The following is a 19,225-nucleotide window of genomic DNA, read 5'->3' on the forward strand; positions in this document are numbered from 1 at the left end:
TGGAACACATGAGGCTACTTCTCAACACAAACAATAACAAAAAGGAATATGTTTTTTTATCACTGTGTCCTCACATAGTAGGCAGAGCTACTGGGGTCTCATTGGAAATAGATGTAGTGGTTAGTTGAAATATTAAACTTGCCTGAATCTTGAATGCCCTTGGAAGACTCTTGGTGATAGACTGTTTAGATCAGTTTGTCCTGTGTACAAGTTTGTGAGCTGTTGTCTTGAATATGTTGATTCATGAGGCAAGATTGACTCCCTGGAGGCAACACCCTTCTCTGATGTACATCTTAACTGTACCAAGAGTGAGAAAGTAACCCAATTCATTCTATGAAGCCACAATTACTCTGATACCTAAACCACACAAAGATCCAACAAAGAAAGAGAACTTCAGACCAATTTCCCTTATGAATATCGATGCAAAAATACTCAATAAAATTCTCGTAAACTGAATCCAAGAACACATCAAAACAATCATCCATCAAGACCAAGTAGGCTTCATCCCAGGCATGCAGGGATGGTTTAATATACAGAAATCCATCAACATAATCCACTATATGAACAAACTCAAAGACAAAAACCACATGATCATCTCATTAGATGCTGAGAAAGCATTTGACAAAATCCAATACCTGTTCATGATAAAAGTCTTGGAAAGATCAGGAATTCAAGGCCCATACCTAAACATAATAAAAGCAATCTACAGCAAACCAGTAGCCAGCATCAAAGTAAATGGAGAGAAACTCGAAGTAATCCCACTAAAATCAGGGAACAGTCAAGGCTGCCCACTTTCTCCCTACTTATTCAATATAGTACTTGACATTCTAGCTAGAGCAATTTGACAACAAAAGGAGATCAAATTGGAAAGGAAGAAGTCAAAATATCACTATTTGCAGGTGATATGATAATATATATAAGTGACCCCCAAAATTCCACCAGAGAACTCCTAAACCTGGTAAACCGCTTCAGTGCAATAGCTGGATATAAAATTAACTCAAATAAATCAATGGCCTTTCTCTACACAAATGATAAACAGACTGAGAAAGAAATTGGGAAACAACACCCTTCACAAATAATACAAAATACCTTGGTGTGACTCTAACTAAGGAAGTGAAAGATCTGTATGATAAAAACTTCAAGTCTCTGAAGAAAGAAATTGAAGAAGATCTCAGAAGATGGAAAGATCTCCCATGCTCATGGATTGGCAGGATTAATATACTAAAAATGGCTATCCTGCCGAAAGCAATCTACAGATTCAATGCAATCCCCATCAAAATCCCAACTCAATTTTTCACTGAGACAGAAAGAGCAATTTGCAAATTCATCTAGAAAAATAAAAAACCTATGATAGCAAAAACTATTCTCAACAATAAAAGAACCTCTGGTGGAATCACCATGCCTGACATTAAGCTGTACTACAGAGCAATTGTGATAAAAACTGCATTGTAAGGGTACAGTGACAGACAGGTAGATCAATGGAATAGAATTGAGGACCCAGAAATGAATCCACACACCTATTGTCACTTGATCTTTGACAAGGGAGCTAAAACCATCCAGTGGAAAAAAGACAGTACTTTCAACAAATGGTGTTGTCATAACTGGCAGTTATCATGTAGAAGGATGCAAATTTATCTATTCTTATCTCCTTGTACAAAGTTCAAGTCTAACTGGACGAAAAACCTCCACATAAGACCAGAGACACTGAAATTAATAGAGGAGAAAGTGGGGAAAAGCCTCGAAGATATGGGCAAAGGGGAAAAATTCCTAAACAGAAGAGCAATGGCTTGTGCTGTAAGATCAAGAATTGACAAATGGGACCTCATAAAATTGCCAAGCTTCTGTAAGGCTAAGGACACTGTCAATAAGACAAAAAGGTCACCAAGAGATTGGGAAATGATTTTTAGCAATCCTAAAATAGATATGGGACTAATGTCCAATATATACAAAGAGCTCAAGAAGCTGGACTTCAGAAATTCAAATAATCCCATTAAAAAATGGGGTTCAGAGCTAAACAAAGAATTCTCAACTGAGGAATACCGAATCGCTGAGAAGCACCTGAAAAAATGTTCAACATCCTTAATCATCAGGGAAATGCAAATCAAAACAACTCTGAGATTTCACCTCACACCAGTCAGAATGACGAAGATCAAAAATTCAGGTGACAGCAGATGCTGGCGAGGATGTGGAGAAAGAGGAACACTCCTTCATTGTTGGTGGGATTGCAAGCTTGTACAACCACTCTGGAAATCAGTCTGGCAGTTCCTCAGAAAATTGGACATAATACTCCCGGAAGATCCAGCAACATCTCTCCTGGGCATATACCCAGAAAAAGTTCCAACTGGTAATAAGGACACATGCTCCACTATGTTCATAGCAGCCTTATTTATAATAGCCAGAAGCTGGAAAGAACCCAGATGTCCTTCAACAGAAGAATGGATACAGAAAATGTGGTATATTTACACAATGGAGTACTACTCAGCTATTAAAAATAATGGATTTATAAAATTCTTGGACAAATGAATGTATCTGGAGGATATCATCCTTAGTGAGGTAACCCAATCACAAAAGGCGTCATTAGATATCCACTCACTGATAAGTAGATATTAGCCCAGAGACATAGAACATCCAAGACACAATTTGCAAAACACAAGAAAATCAAGAAGAGGGAAGACCAATGAGTGGATACTTCATTCCTCCTTAGAATAGGGAACAAAATACCCATGAAAGGTGTTACAGAGACACAGTTAGGAGCTAAGACGAAAGGATTGACTATCCAGAGACTGCCCCACCCAGGAATCCATCCCATAATCAGCCACCAAACCCAGACACTATTGCATATGCCAGAAAGAGTTTGCTGAAGGGACCCCGTTATAGCTGTCTGGTATGAGGCTATGCCAGTGCATGGCAAATACAGAAGTGGATTCTCACAGTCATCTATTGGATGGAACAGAGGGCCCTCAATGGAGGAGCTAGAGAAAGTACCCAAGGAGCTGAAGTGGTCTGCAACCCTATAGGTGGAACAACAATATGAACTAACCAGTACCCCCAGAGCTCATATCTCTAGCTGCATATGTAACAGAAGATGGCCTAGTCGGCCATCACTGGGAAGAGAGGCCCCTTTGTATTGCAAACTTTATATGCCCCAGTACAGGGGAATTCCAGGGCCAAGAGCCGTAGTGGCTGGGTAGGGGAGCAGGGTGGAAGGAGTGTATAGGGAACTATCGGGATAGCATTTGAAATGTATATAAAGAAAATATCTAATAAAAACAAAACATGAAAAAGAAATGAGTGAGAAAGTAAACTGGGCAATAAGCATGTGTGGGTTCTCTCTCCATGTGACCAGTTGTTTCAAGTTACTGCCTTGCTTTCACTGCAATATTGGGCTGCATCCTGGTGTTTTAAACTTAGGGAATCCTTTTTTCCTTCAAGATGACAAGGGTTTGACTAAGAAATAGAGCTAATTCCTACTTCTCAGCCAGAAATATTGCTGGGGAGGGAGAGCTTTCTATTCAGGGCCTCTGTCTTGCGAGCTATATTTTCCTTCTCCAGTTCTCTGTTCCTGTGTCTTATGGTTCATGTCATTCAGTGAGGCATTGTCATTTCTCAGTTCTTGTTTCTGTCCTGCACATGCTTTGCCCAGTTAGAAAGATAGCTTTTAGTTTCCCAGTATTCTAGACTTCTTATACGGCCATAATTCTTATTAAAGGCAAGATCAGAAGCATGGCATCCTTGGGAAACATTTAAGCTTTGCTAAACTTCAGTTCTATCTTAGCACACTGGTACATATGGTATAGAACATATATGGTGTCTGTTATCGCCATCTACCAAGTGTATCAACAATAACTATTTTCAAGCACTATTTATAACTAAGCTGCTCAGCCTTCTGCTCCAGACCTAGGTTTGCTAAGCAATGCAGCCTGTGGCCAGAATCTCTGTATAACTTGCTGTACAGCATCTTCTTTCTAGTATTTCCATATGTATAGCATGCAAGCACATAGGCACCCACCAATACTCTCAAAATAGGTCCTTGTCTGGCTGAGGCTGTCTGCATGAGATCTCTCTGTTTCTGTGTCTAACAGTTTAGTCTTTTACATCCATGTCCTGGCAGGATCTTTTCTTCTGTCCTAGCTAGGCCTGTTCCCTAGACCTGCATATTTGAAACCCCTTCTAGTTTTACTGAAAACGAAAACACTGGTCTTGATAGTTCAGCCTTCATTTTTTTTCTGCCAGAGGACAGAATGCCCATGTGACAGTGGCTCTAGGGGACAGAGTATAAAACATAGTCATTTATGAGTAAAACCCTATTTCCCTACTTCAAACATACTACATATATAACTTATGAATTTGCAAAGGACAGATGCATCAACAGATATCTTAACTCATTTATTTTTTTACTTATAAAATAACTCACCAAAGCATATTCTTCATTTATTTTGTATCCAGTCATCCATGCCTTCCCTTTGCAGGTGTGTAATTTTCAAGAACCCTTGTGGATGTCTGAAAACTTCAGTAGTACCAAAGACTAATTATACTGTGGTTTTATTTTTACTATATATAAATCTATGATAAAATTTATTTTATAAATTAGATACTGAAAGAAATTGATAACACGGGGATCCATCTCATAATCAGCTTCCAAACACTGACACCATTCCACACACTAGCAAGATTTTGCTGAAAGGACCCAGATATAGCTGTCTCTTGTGAGACTATACCGGGGCCTAGCAAACACAGAAGTGGATGCTCACAGTCAGCTATTGGATGGATCACAGGGCCCCCAATGGAAGATCTAGAGAAAGTAACCAAGGAGGTAAAGGGAACTGCAATCCTATAGGTGGAACAACAGTATGAACTAACCAGTACCCCCCCACCCCCCCGCAGTCCTGGAGCTCGTGTCTCTAGCTGCATATGCATCAGAAGAGTGGAAAAAGAGGCCTTTTGGTCGTGCAAACTTTATATGCCTCAGTAGAGGGGAATGCCAGGGCCAAGAAGTGGGAGTGGGTGGTTGGGGGAGTGGGTGGGGGAGCTAGTGGGGGACTTTTGGGATAGCATTGGAAATGTAAATGAAATAAATACCTAAAAAAAAAAAGAAAGAAATCGACAACACTTGCTTGTTATGATTAATGACCTCAGTGTATGTCCCCATTCTTTCTTACATTGAGATTGTCTATATTTTTACTTAAATGAAATACTTCGTAGCTTTTTGAATTACCACCATCCTATTTTTGTACACTGATACCTTTAGAGAGTAAAGTAAATTTCTCATGATCACAAGCCTAGTGACAGATGGGATATCTAAGATGGATACTAAGCAACTAATGTGTTTACACTGGACAAAGGGAAGACTCTTTTCTGGGCTGGATGGAGGAGGGTACTGTGAGATTTCCTCATGCTCCTCATGTTATCATTTTAGAATTACTTGTTTTTCCACATTATTTCATTCAAGTCTGAGTACTCTGGAATATTATAGGTTAGTATGGAATAGTATGGGTTAAAATGGTAAAGGATAGAGTAGTATGGGGTAGTATGGCATAGTATGAAAAGACAAACTAGACAAAAGACTTGTAACTTGATTAACCATAATTTAACATGTAGACCCTTTCAGGAATTTATTGTGTAAATCCGTGTATCTTTATTGGCATGTCTTCAAGCTTATTATGGGAGCCAAGTATTGAATGGTGTGTGCCAGCGTGTAATACAGCAGGCTTAAGTGTATGTTTCCTAAACATATTGATCGGCTCATCTTTCTTTAAATAATCATCGAGTAGATGAATTTTATGTAAAGCCAAAAATTCTGAGATAAAATGTTATTTTTTCTAGGCTCTGCCAAATAGTTATCTAGCAACAGCCATGTATGAGCCTGGCTTGCTATAAAAGGACTGTTTGGCCATTCTCTCTCTCTCTCTTTCTGACCTCTCTCTTCTGCTCTCTGGCCTTTCTCTTTCCCTCCTTCTCTGCCCCTACCTCCACACATTTGCAGCTGACCTCTTTCTTTTTCTCTTTTTTTCTCTTTCTCTCCTTCTCTGTTCCCTTTCTTTCTCTGCCATCTTATCTCCCCATTCTCTTTCCATCAAAATAAACTTCATTTTATACTACCTCTGTCGTATGGCTGATACCTGGGGGTATACCCCAGAATGGACCTGCTGAGGTGCCTACTCTTGCCACATCATGCCATCAAATTACAAAATATATCAGAATAGCCTAAAGAGTTTAAGGATAATTATTAGAAAAGCCTTTTTTGTATGTGTATGATAAGAAATTGGCCTACAGTCAAAGTGGTATATCCTGAATTTTAGCTTACAAAACTGTACCCATCCTTCCATCTTTGTGTGTAGTCTAATCTCTTTTACTGTGTCCTTGTATAGTGATGGGGGACCAACCATCGTTTAGTGGTATGCTAGCTGTTACAGCCTATAGCCTTCTTCACAAAAATATGACACTGTAGTAAAATGCTTAGGGAGGATATATTTAGAATTAACCTCACTGTTTTTCAATCAGCCATTTCAGTTTTCAGGATTCCTTATGCTCCTATCTCCTTGGGAGATAAAGCAGCAGTGGATTGCTATTGCTTTTACCAGTCATACTCTGATGTAATCAGAAGCAAATAAAATTATTTAAAGTGATCATCTAGATTAAAATAAAATATGTGGTCTGTAGACAGCCCAGGTGACCTAAGCAAAAAATGTGACCACCTTGTGTCTAGCATAGGTCAAAATACCCTCATGCCATTTTCAAGGCTCCAAAGGGCTGGCGATCTTTGGGTGAGCTGGTGACCAATCAGGACACTCCAGCATTATAGCCCTGTCAGTGGGTTTCTGAAAGCTGAACTCAGTGTCTGGAAGCCTGAGTTGCTCAGATCTGTCCTTCTGGGTACCCTAAAATCCCTGTGGTGCTGAGTATCCCTGCCTTCTGGGTACCCTAAAATCCCTGTGGTGCTGAGCATCCCTGCCTGCTTCCCATGGGTAGGAAGTAGGCACCAGCTCTTACTGACCCTCGAGGCTTTATTAGTATTGCCTTCCAGCTCACAGGTGACAAATGCTCTGGAGAGCACCCCTAGTTTTTATTTGCTTCGTCAGGAAAGTACATGTGGAGAACCTCCTGCCACTCCTCTTACCTCTTAATCATGACCACAGTGTGCTTCTGCTTCACAGCACTCAGATGTTTCCCAACTTCTCCATCCTTTAATTTGTGACCATGGAATGCACTAGTGCTGAAACCAAGGTTTGTTTGTTGCAGAAAAAGTCCTTACTTTTAGTTTATCTAAAAATGTATAGAGGAAGCTAGGCATTTTGGTGTATGCCTAAAATCCTAACTCTTAGGATTCTGAGTCAGGAAGATCATATAGAGAAGGGTAGCTTGAGATTCATAGCGAGTCCTTTTCTAAAAAGTAAACTATAATAAAAAAATTCATAAAATTCAAAATAGAAATGTAAGTGAAAGCAGGCACATTTAAAGCAACACACGAGACACCAGCTCTATAGTAATGTTATTAAGTCCCCCACAGGTCCCTTGCAAAGGATGACCCTCTACTTTAGAGAACTGATGCTGTCTATTAGGTGTGAATTATCTTTGTTCCTGGACCTTTAAATATTTCCACTTATCCTTTGGTTTTGTCTCGGGGAGGAAAGCACCAGCCTTCTTCCTAGGGTCAGCCACTCCACTCGTCAGCTGGGTCCCATCTACGCAGTAAGTCTCTATGAGCAGCTTATACTCCACCAAGGTTCCTACTTGCCCAGAAAGCCAATCTGAACCTTGGGCTGATGGCCACTTGCACTAGGAGAGACCTTGTCTGGTAAGTTCATCTTTAGCTACCAACCTTGCTGCCTTCACATGTGGCATTTCTTTTCTCCCTTCCCTTCCCCTTCCCCTTCCCCTTCCCCTTCCCCTTCCCCTTCCCCTTCCCCTTCCCCTTCCCCTTCCCCTTCCCCTTCCCCTTCCCCTTCCCCTTCCCCTTCCCCTTCCCCAAAAGATATTTTATTTATTTACAATTCAGATTGTATCCCCTTTCCTCACTTCCCCTCTGAAAAACCCCCTATCCTACCCTCCCTCCTTGGTCTTGTGGAATCATTTCAGTTTCTATTTTTGTCTTGACTCTGTCTTCCATCTTTAAATCTCTCTCTTCTAAGATGAGCTGTTTTTGCTGATTCCCAGTGCTTCACTGGGCCCTTTCTCATCCTAACTACTCACCCTCCTCCATCTGAGGTTGTTATAGGTTTCCTGACTTAGCTTTAGATATTTCCTGAAGCTTGTCTGATAACAAGAATCAAAAAACTATTGTCTTCCCAGCAAGATGGCTCAGCAAGGTGAAGGCTCTTGTTTGCAGATCTGGCTGAATTTGATCCCTGGATTTTTGTTTGTTTGTTTTTATAAGCTTGATTCAAGCTAGAATTATACAGGAAGAAAGAACCTCAACTAAGAAAACTCCTCCATTAGATTGGTCTGTAGGCAAGCCTGTGTGCTATTTTCTTGATTAAAGATTAGTGGTCAAGGCCCAAATCACTCTGGGTGCTGCCACCCCTGGGCAGGTAATCCTGGGTGGTTTAATAGAGCAGACCCTGGGGAGCAATGCAGTAAGCAGCATTCCTCCATAGTCTCTGCTTTCAGTTCCTGCCTTGGTTTGTTTTCATGATGAACTACACCTAACAGCTGAAGTAAACCTTTCCTACACAAATAGTTCTTGGTCATGGTCTTTATCACAGCGATAGAAACCAAAGTAGGACACTGGGCCCCATAATGAAAGGAAAGAACTGACTCCTGAAAGTTGTTCTCTGACTTCTACATGCAAATTTACACACACATACACACAACAAAGAAAATTTAAATAAGACAACAACAAATGGGTATGGCTAACCATAATAACATCTGCCTGCAGTTGTGGTGCTGCAAAGACAGATGCAGAAGGTCCAGGACTTCCAGCCCAACTTTAGCTATGTAACAAGTTTAAATCCAGCTTGACTACATGAGGCCTTGTTTCAATAACAAAACAAAACCAATCAAAACAAACCAAAACCCAAACCAGGGGCTGGTGAGGGGACTCTGAAGGTGAAGGCATTTGCTGCCAATACTGAGGACCTGAGTTTGATCCCCAAAGCCCATTGCAAGGATGACATAAACCCCATTTGTGTCCAATTTTGGACCAGGCATGATTTAAAAAATAAAGCCATCAGTTCCAGGAACTAGGCCATAAGTCACTAGCTCCAGGAACAGACCATAAGTTCCAGGAACAAAGTCATAAAACCCTTTCTCAAAGAACAGCCTGGAGATAGCCACAAGAATGGAAAAATACCTTATCTCAGGATGGGCCACCAGTGCTGAGCAGCCCTATCTCATCCTTTCGTAAAATGTTCATGACATAGGAATGCAGAATACTAACCAACCACCTGGAACAATCCAATCAGAAACTGAACCATATGACCTACCCAGCACCCACCAATGAAATTCTAGATTACCTAACCCATTCTCTAAATGTAGAACTAACATAGTTGCCAGTCAAAATTGTACTAATGTCACCACTTTGACCCCAACCAATCACATTAGATTGATTACCTAACCCTTTTAGAGAATTCACCTTGTTCCCTATAAGGAGGCCTGTGCTCCTTTGTCTGGGGTCACCATTTTGAAGACTGGTTGACCCCCACATGTTGACTGATTTAGCAGAACTCTTTGTCTTTGCATTCTGAGTCTGGGGTCTTCCTTCAGTGACTTTTGGACCCTTACACCATGTTGTCAAAGAGAGAATGGACTCATAAGAGCTGTTCTCCAATCTCCAAACGTGAGCCCATCCACCGCCAAAAAAAAAAAATAATAAATGTAATTTTTAAAGGAGGAACTTACTATAATATTCATCCCTAAGCCATTCCTTGGACATCTCTGGTGACATGGTTCCGAGTTGGAGTCAGGTCGTCTGAGATTTTAGGAAGCAATAATGTGCTTTTATTTAGGAACATAAGTCTCCATAAGAGACCCTGTCTGTTTTATTTCCCAGATAGGGACACTCCAAGACTGCACTTTTGTAGTCCTGTTCTTCTTTCTCCAAGAGAAACTACCTAGGAACCAAGCTACCCGCCACCACTTACCCCAATTGCTGGTCCATATCCAGGACCCAAATCTTACTTTCTAAGAATTGGCTTCTACCTCTTCATTGGCTCAGTGGATATTTCTAGCCCGTGTTTCACCTTTCCTCAAAGCCATCCTGTCTAAATAAACCTATCATTGCCTCCTTCCCTGACTTGAGGCATCTTCTCTGTTTTTCTGTTTTCTATTCGTGACTAGCATCTCCTCATTTACCTGGCATAAAACTCTAGTGTCTTCCCTGATTCCCACATCTCCTCCATCTCATGTCTGACACATTGTTCTGCCAATCTACTCCTTCTACTCCTTGTAATCTCTCTCTCCCTCTCTCTCTCTCTCTCTCTCTCTCTCTCTCTCTCTCTCTCACACACACACACACACACACACACACTGATATATATAAATTTGTGGTGGGTAGGTGCATGGAAGTTGGAAGACTACTTTCAGGAGTCAGTTCTCTTTTCTCATCATGTATGTTCTGGGGACTGAACTTGTGTCCTCAGGCTTGGCAGTAAGCGTCTTTTCCCCTCAACCTTCTCAGAAGTTTCTACTTCTCTTCCTATGCCCCTGCTCTGTCCATCACTGAGATCCTTTGTTAGCAACCGAGTGCTGCTGTCACAGCTGCCTGTCTGGTCTCCTGAATTCAGAACTTCTCCAACGAGTCACATTTGTCCTATATTATCATGGTGGGTTTTCCTAGAATACAGATGGACTACTACTGGTATTCTGTGGTCAGCTAATTTGGTTCTCCTGGCAAGCTCTGTGGAAGCCAAACTGTAATCAGGATGATGAGTGTGCATCATCTTAGAGAAGAGTTGATTACAACACTGGGCTCTGAAAAGCCGGTTGCAGGATACAACTAACCCAACGAGAAAGGGACAAATGCAACTCGAAGCAGTTGTACTGGTTCCTGGGAGCTGGGAAGTCCCCTCCCAGGCTATAACCGAATGTATTCTGCTATCACTGTTTCTGATTCTCATTTTTCTGTGTCTGCCTGATTGGTTTTTCAAAGGCTTCTCCTTAGCAATACCAACACATATATTGAGTTACCATTGAACCAATTGACTGTGAGACACTTTTTCACCATTCTGGCCAACTACACAATTAAAATTCACTTCCTAGCTTATCACATTGTTCTCCTTATTTTCAAATTATTGGTGAAAGAAGCCCTGTGCCCATCATTTATCAGTAATGATCATCTAATTAAATTGCATAAACTTGAAAAAAGTCACCCACAGTCACACCCAGCAGGATCTCCATTAATATGCCCACGTTCTCTGTCTTTAGGTACCTTCATGCTGCTGTAATCACAGCATTATGTCTGCAACACTATTTTTTGCAATTCAACATTTCCATAGAAATGCAATAAAAAGCTGATAATAGAAATGACAGGAGACATTATAAAGGTAACACTTGGAGAGACAGGAGGGTCAATAGTGGCATACGTAAGGAAGAGCTAATAGAGAATTACAAATGTATTGGACATGAAAGTTCTGATTGAAGAAATTGGCACATCTTTTTCACAAGTAACAAGTTGGGAAATTAGATGAAATTTCCAAAACCATTTCCGAGCTCCAGAAGTGGACCAACAGTGATAAATTGAGAAGTACTTGTTGCTAAAGAACATGGAACTTGATGGGTGAATAGTAAGGATGCAGCATTCCTATTTGGGGCATTCCCTCTGCAACCAGCTAGGTTGCTATGGCATCTCTCCCAGGATCGTTTCACCATGAAAGCCAGCAGCTTCTCCACTAGAGGTGAAGGGTTTTATAGAGAGTGGAGAGGAAACCACTCTGCACTTAGCGACTCTGTGGGTTAAATGGTGAATTTGGTAAGAAAGGAACGGAGTGGAACTGAAAGTCCTAGGACTGGTGAACTCGGTGGCAACTTGACAGATGATGTAACAATGATGCATGAGAGGCTGCTGTGTGTGACTTGGAAGAACCAGCTCTCCTCACTCACCTAGCTGACTGGAAGGTTCCACATATGCTTGGGAATGATAAATGGTGAACTAACTTGATTGGGAAAAAAAAATGGAAGACACTAATTATTAGATTAGGAATGGCATAGAAGATATCAATGGAGATTACAGAAACCAAAATAATTGTATAAGATGTGCTGGTTACTTAGTTAAATTGACATAAGTTAAGGTTCTCTGGGAACCAGATACTTGAATTGAGAAAACACCTCCCTTAGATTGCCCTACAAGTCTGTAGGGCCTTTTCTGGGTTAATTATTCAGGCTAGTAGGCCTATTTTAATGGGTCCTGGGTCCTGGGTCCTGGGTCCTGGGTCCTGGGTCCTGGGTCCTGGGTCCTGGGTCCTGGGTCCTGGGTCCTGGGTCCTGGGTCCTGGGTCCTGGGTCCTGGGTCCTGGGTCCTGGGTCCTGGGTCCTGGGTCCTGGGTCCTGGGTCCTGGGTCCTGGGTCCTGGGGTGTATCTGAATGCAAGCTTGGGCAGCCACAGGGAGCAAGCTAGAGACTAGCACTTCCTCACAGCCTCAGTTTCAGCTCTTTCCTCCAAAATTCTTCTTTGGGTTTCTGCACTGACTTCATGATGGAGTGTAAGCTGCAAACTGAAACAAACCTTTTCCTCCCCAAATTGCTTTTAGTTGTGGTGTTCGTTGTGGAAACAGAGAAGCAAATCATGGCAGAAGAGAAAGGGGGAAAGGAGGAAAGAGTGAGCATAAAGATTTAAAGAAAGAAGTAAGTCAGCTTTATTTTCCCCTCCCTCCCTCCCTCCCTCCCTCCCTCCCTCCCTCCCTCCCTCCCTCCCTCCCTCCCTCCTTCCTTCGTTCCTTTTTTTGTGTGACAAGGTCTCATGTACATCACGCTGACCTTGAACTTGTTATGTATTTGAGAATCCCATTGACTTATGTCTCTCCTTCCTTCCGTGCATAAGTTCTGGGATAACAGGCGTTACATCCCGAGCTGCATGTATCTGGTGCTGTGTTTAAATCCAGTAAGAAAGTTCTTACTTACCTCCATGGTATTTATACACTCGCACCCTAGCAGAGCTATCGAAGCCAGTCATTACTGGAGCTTACAGGAGTCAGAGCTAGGCAAGATTCATGCAGAGCAACTTCCAGCACTATAAAAGCCAGCTAGTAAGGACAACGTTTCCAAGGGAGCCACCATATTGACACACTCTCTCTCTGTCTCTCTCTCTCTCTCTCTGTCTCTCTCTGTCTCTCTCTCTCTCTGTCTCTCTCTCTCACACACATATATGTATATATATATGTGTATATGCATGTATATATATATATATGTTTGTATATATGTGTGTATATATATATACATCCAATGTATATATATATATGTATATATATACATCCTATATATATATATATATATATATATATATATATATATATACATTGGATTTTTTTATATATATATCCAAGACACAGCATATTTCTATATCCACAGTTCCCTTTACAATGTTTATACTAATATCCTTTCTCTTCCCTTGCACCATTCTGGACTTCTTGCAACCATTAATTTATTTTCTGTTATATAATTTGCATTTAAAATCTTATAAATATTGGTTGAAATTGGATCTTTTCTTTTCTTTTGGTATTTTTGAGACAGGGTCTCACTTCTGTAGCCCTAGCTTTCCTAGAATTCACTATATAGATCAGGTTCGCCTCAAACAGAAATCTACCTGCCTCTACCTGCCAAGTTCTTCTTGTTTCCACTTGGTTGATTTTGCCCCGAGTTTGATTATTTCCTGCCATCTACTCCTCTTGGGTGAATTTGCTTCCTTTTGTTCTAGAGCTTTTAGGTGTGTTGTCAAGCTGTTAGTGTGTGCTCTCTCTAGTTTCTTTTTGGAGGCACTCAGAGCTATGGGTTTTCCTCCTAGAAATGCTTTCATTGTGTCCCATAAGTTTGGGTATGCTGCCCAAGTCTCCAGGAGTTACAAGTGTGCCAATCCTGTTAATTTCAAGACTCTTGTTTCCTGGTGTCCTACAGACTCTCTAGCTCTTGCACACCTTCTGCCTCCTCTTCTGCAGGGTTTTCTGAGCCTTCCAGGAAGGGATTTGATGAAGACATATGATTTATGGTTGAATGTTCCACAGTTTCTCACTCTTTGTATACTGTCTGGCTGTAGGTCTTTGTATTCATCCCTATCTGCTGTAGGAAGAAGTGTCTCTGATGATGTTGGAACAAGGCACTGATCTATGAATATAGCAGAATATCATTAGAGACATTATATTGCTATATTTTAGGAGAACGGTAGTGTTTGGTTTTATCCTGGGTCTCAGGGCTCTGGTTCTTACTCACCTAGGCAGTGTCAGGTATGGATTCCATTCTGTGGAGGGGGCTTTAAATCAAATCAGATTTTGGTTGGCTGCTCCTACAGGGTTTGTGCCACCATTGCCCTGGCATATCTTGCAGGCAGGACACTATTGTTGATCTGCAGGTTTTGTGACTAGGTTAGTTTTTAATTTATATAGCACACAGAGTACCTTCTTATACCAAAAAACTAGCTCACAGGGGTAAAGGCTCTATGTAGGCACTAGCTTGGCTTTTCCATGTTTAATGAGTTTTGTAACTGCTGTCTTCAGTAAAATAGGGCCATGCTGTCAGTTTGTTGAGAACAAACTATAGTCTTGGCAGCAGCCTGAATTATTTAGGGGTTTTCACTAGAAAACCCCTTTGCCAATACCTCAATTGAATATAACCCATTATGGGTATTGGAGGGTTCATTTGGTGACAAGAGATGTCCAGATTGGGCTTCTCCTATTATTTGGTGATTTCATTTAGCTTATACATATGTATACAAATATGAATATGTATATGTATATATGTATAAAGCTTCTACTGTATTAGGTTTCCATAATACCACTGAAGGATCCTCAATTTTACATGTCTCTCTCTACCTTCCCTCCTCATTCCTTTCTTCCCCCTCATCTCCAGTTGATACTACCATTTCACACACACCCCAAATCCATCCATAACTATCTATTCCCTTTCCTAGGAAAATCTACATTTCTCACCTAGTTCTTTACTCTATACATAACCTCTGTGGTTTTACAGCCAGCAGCTTAATCATCATTGACTTAACAGCTAATATCCACATATAAGCAAATACGTATGATATTTGTCTTTCTAGGTCTAAGTTACCTCACTCAAGATGATTTTTTCTAATTCTATCCATTTACCTGCAAAGTTTATTTTTTTAAATAGCTGAATAATACTGTATTTTGTAAATGTACTACTTTTTCTTTATCAGTTTATTGTTCAGGGACATCTAGATTATTTCCAACTTCCAACTATTATGAAGAGAACAGCAGGAAACATGACTGATGTGTCCTGGTGGTAATATGGAGCATCCTTTGGGAATATGCTCAAGTGGTATATCTGGATATTGAGATAGAGTGAGAGTGATTCTCATATTCTGGAGGAATCACCACACTGATTTGCACAGTGTCTGTTCAAGTTTGCAAGTCTGCCAGCATTGATGAGTGTTCCCCAAGGATGATGATATCCTTGCCATCATGAGCTCTTATGTGTTTTATTGATCTTTGCCATTCTCTCAGGTATAAAGTGAAACCTCAAAGTAGTTTTGATTTGCCTTTTTCTGATGTTAAGGATGTTGAACATTTCTTTTTAAGTGTTTCTTAGCCATTTGAGTTTCCTTTTTTTTTTTTTTTGAGAATTCTTTGTTTATATCTGTACCCTATTTTTTAATTTGCCAGGGTGCCAGCCCTAGGCAGGGTCTTCTTTCTTGTCAGTTCTTCTTGAGGCAGTGGAGGGGGAAGGGCATCGGTGGAGGGTAAGACTTTGTCTTCTGAGATATTTAGGATTGCTGTATAATAAAATTTTACTTATCAAAATCTAAGTTACTTTGCTACTGTAGCTGACCTGCCTTCTGTGTTCTGTTGAGGTCTGAAACTGCAGTTTCTGGCACTTAGCACCTCTTTCTAAAACAGCAAAGGATTAAGTAAATTGCCTTTGTACTATGTCAACAATAACTGAGCTGCTCTTTCAGCCTGCTAGTCGGAAGTCACAGGAAGAAAAAGGGACATGTTGAGACATGATTGATTATAGTGTATATCACTAAGTTGTAAAAAGATTCCTATGAAAGCTATCTAAGGAGAAAGTGGAAAGATCCTAAGAGGGGAAATGGAAAAATTCTCCTAGCTTTTCCTCTTTGTCTAAGAAGTGTTCTGTCCAAAAAAGTTTTCCTTAGCCCAGCTCCTCTCTCTGCTCTGTTCTGATGATTCTCTTTGCCCTCAGCACTTAAAACATCTTTCAGAATACATGATCACATGTTAAAAAGTTCACCACAAATTCACACATAATATCAAACCATAAATTGAAATAGAAGTTTACAACAGAGAATGTTTACATGCGTATCCATTAGGAGTAATTATCTGGCTAAACATCCATCATCTCTCTCAGCTCCACAGGTTCATTGAAAGTGAGAATCCATAACTAAGTTATTAGTGAAGTTTTGTATAGATAAACCCAGTCAATATCCTTCTGTCCTACCACCTATAATAAATCATTAATTCCCTTTTATGACCTTTAGTTAATTGTTTTACAACCTCTTGGAATGTACTTTGAGTAGGAAAAAGTCTGGTTACTATCTAACAGGCAATTAACTGGTGACACATGGGAGACTGACAGAGTTCTCATTGCAGTTTTGACTATAAGAAAAGGATCTAATAGCAGTCCCACTATAAAAGAGCTTAATAATCACTGATATAATTTTAGAAATTCTTATAGCATCATCATTAAGACTCAAGAGGTCCATCTCAGGGTCTTCAATTCTGTTCCATTGGTCTACTTGTCTGTCACTATACCAGTATCATGCAGTTTTTATCACAATTGCTCTGTAGTACAGCTTTAGGTCAGGCATGGTGATTCCACCAGACGTTCTTTTATCCTTGAGAAGAGTTTTTGCTATCCTAGGTTTTTTGTTGTTCCAGATGAATTTGCAGATTGCCCTTTCTAATTCCTTGAAGAATTGAGTTGGAATTTTGATGGGGATTGCATTGAATCTGTAGATTGCTTTTGGTAAGATAGCCATTTTTACAATGTTGATCCTGCCAATCCATGAGCATGGGAGATCTTTCCATCTTCTGAGATCTTCTTTAATTTCTTTCTTCAGAGACTTGAAGTTCTTGTCATACAGATCTTTCACTTCCTTAGTTAGAGTCACGCCAAGGTATTTTATATTGTTTGTGACTATTGAGAAGCGTGTTGTTTCCCTAATTTCTTTCTCAGCCTGTTTATCCTTTGTGTACAATCATTGTTTCTATTCCTTATATTTTTATTACTTGCAACTTGCATAGTACATTTTGACCATTTATTTAGATATTTGAGAAAGTCTGTGAGTTTTTGGTGAACAATGGGCAGCAGACATATTGGCACCAAGCATGAAGTGATGAAAAATCTCTTGATCCTTTTCATTGTGGGGAAATCTCCTTTCTCGTCTTAGTTTGCACGCGACTGTTTACAGTCTATCATGGCTGAGTGGTTCTTGAGAAAAATCCAATTAAATGCCCTCAGATTACTCAGTGGCAGTATAATCTCTAGCTATGCTTCTTCTTAGTGGGTAAATAATTCATTTATTAACTATAGCAGGCTTCATGCCTTCATCCTATCTTTAACCAAACTTACCTTTCAATACTAAGACTCTGTGCTTTGAACATCAGTGTTTCTACAGAATCAAAAAGGAAATAAAAAATATTGGAGCTTGATGTAAAAAAAAAAAAAGACTCAAGAGGTCATCTATTTATCCATATAGCATCACTACAATACACTATATCTTTGTAGAACTGCAGAGATCTGCTTAAAAAGGGTGGTCTAATACTTAGTGGTTATTATATATGTTTAATAATAACAGGAGAAGCATATTAATAACAAGAATCTTTCCTAAAATGAATTCCTTGTCTATGAGACCAAATCTGTCACAGATTAATTCAAAGCAGAGTATCTCAGGACCATCACCTGCTAGTTATTAGCTTGTCCTACTATGGCTCCTGACATTAATTGGGTATTTTTTCTTGATATCTAGTGTTTTGAGTTCTTTATATGTTTTTATATTGTTCTTCTATCATATATGGAGTTGGTAAAATCTTTTCCTGTTTTTGGATGCCACTTTGAATGGCAGTATCCATTGCCAAGCAGAAGTTTTTCAGTTTCATGAGGCCCCATTTATTAATTATTGATCTTAGTGCCTGTTCTAATAGTATTCTGTTCAGAAAGTCTTTTCCTCTGTCAATGAATTCAGGACTATTTCCCAGTTCTTTTCTATCAAGCTCATTGTATCTGGTTTTACATTGAGGTTTTCAATGTTTGGAGTTGAATCTTGTGCAGCCTGATAAATATAGGCCTCTTTGGATTCTTCTGCATGCTACCACCCAGTTTGACCAGGACTGTTTGCTGCAGATGCTATTCCCAGTGTATATTTATTGCTCCTTTATAAAAAAAATCAAGTGTATATAGGGGCATGGATTTATGTTTTGATCTTCAATTGGTTTCCAGTGATCGACTTGTTTGGTCGACCACTACTATGCTATTATTATTATTATTATTATTATTATTATTATTATTATTATTATTATAGCTCTTTAGTATAACTTGAAATCTTGGATGTGATATCTCTCACAGTTCTTTTATTACTCGGGATTGTTTTTATTTGTCCTGCATTTTTATGTTTTTATATGAAGCTGAAAATTCTCCTTTCAAGATCTGTGAAGAATTGTATTGGAATTTTTCATGGGTATTACACTGATTATGTAGATTGGTTTTGGTAAGGTATTTATTTTTACCATGTTAATTCTACCGATCCATGAACATGGGAGATCTTTTCATCTTCTGATATCTTCTTCAAATTTTTCCTCAATATTTTACAGTTTTTATCATACAATTCTTTCACTTGCTGTGTTACTTCCAAGATATTTATATTATTTGGGGCTATTGTAAAAGGTAGTGTTTCACTGATTTCTTTCTCAGTCCATCTGACTTTTGTATATAGTAGGGCTACTGGCTTTTTGAGTAATGAGTTAATTTTGTATTACTGAAAGTATTTATTGTTTCCTGGTGTAACTTTTAGGAAATTTTTAGATAATATCATATTAACTGCAAATAATGATACTTCTTTCTTTCCAGTTTCACTCCCATTGATTGCCTTCACTTG

Source organism: Mus caroli, unplaced genomic scaffold, assembly GCF_978045245.1.
Source record: "Mus caroli unplaced genomic scaffold, Mus_caroli_1 scaffold_6, whole genome shotgun sequence".
Classification (NCBI taxonomy): Eukaryota; Metazoa; Chordata; class Mammalia; order Rodentia; family Muridae; genus Mus; species Mus caroli.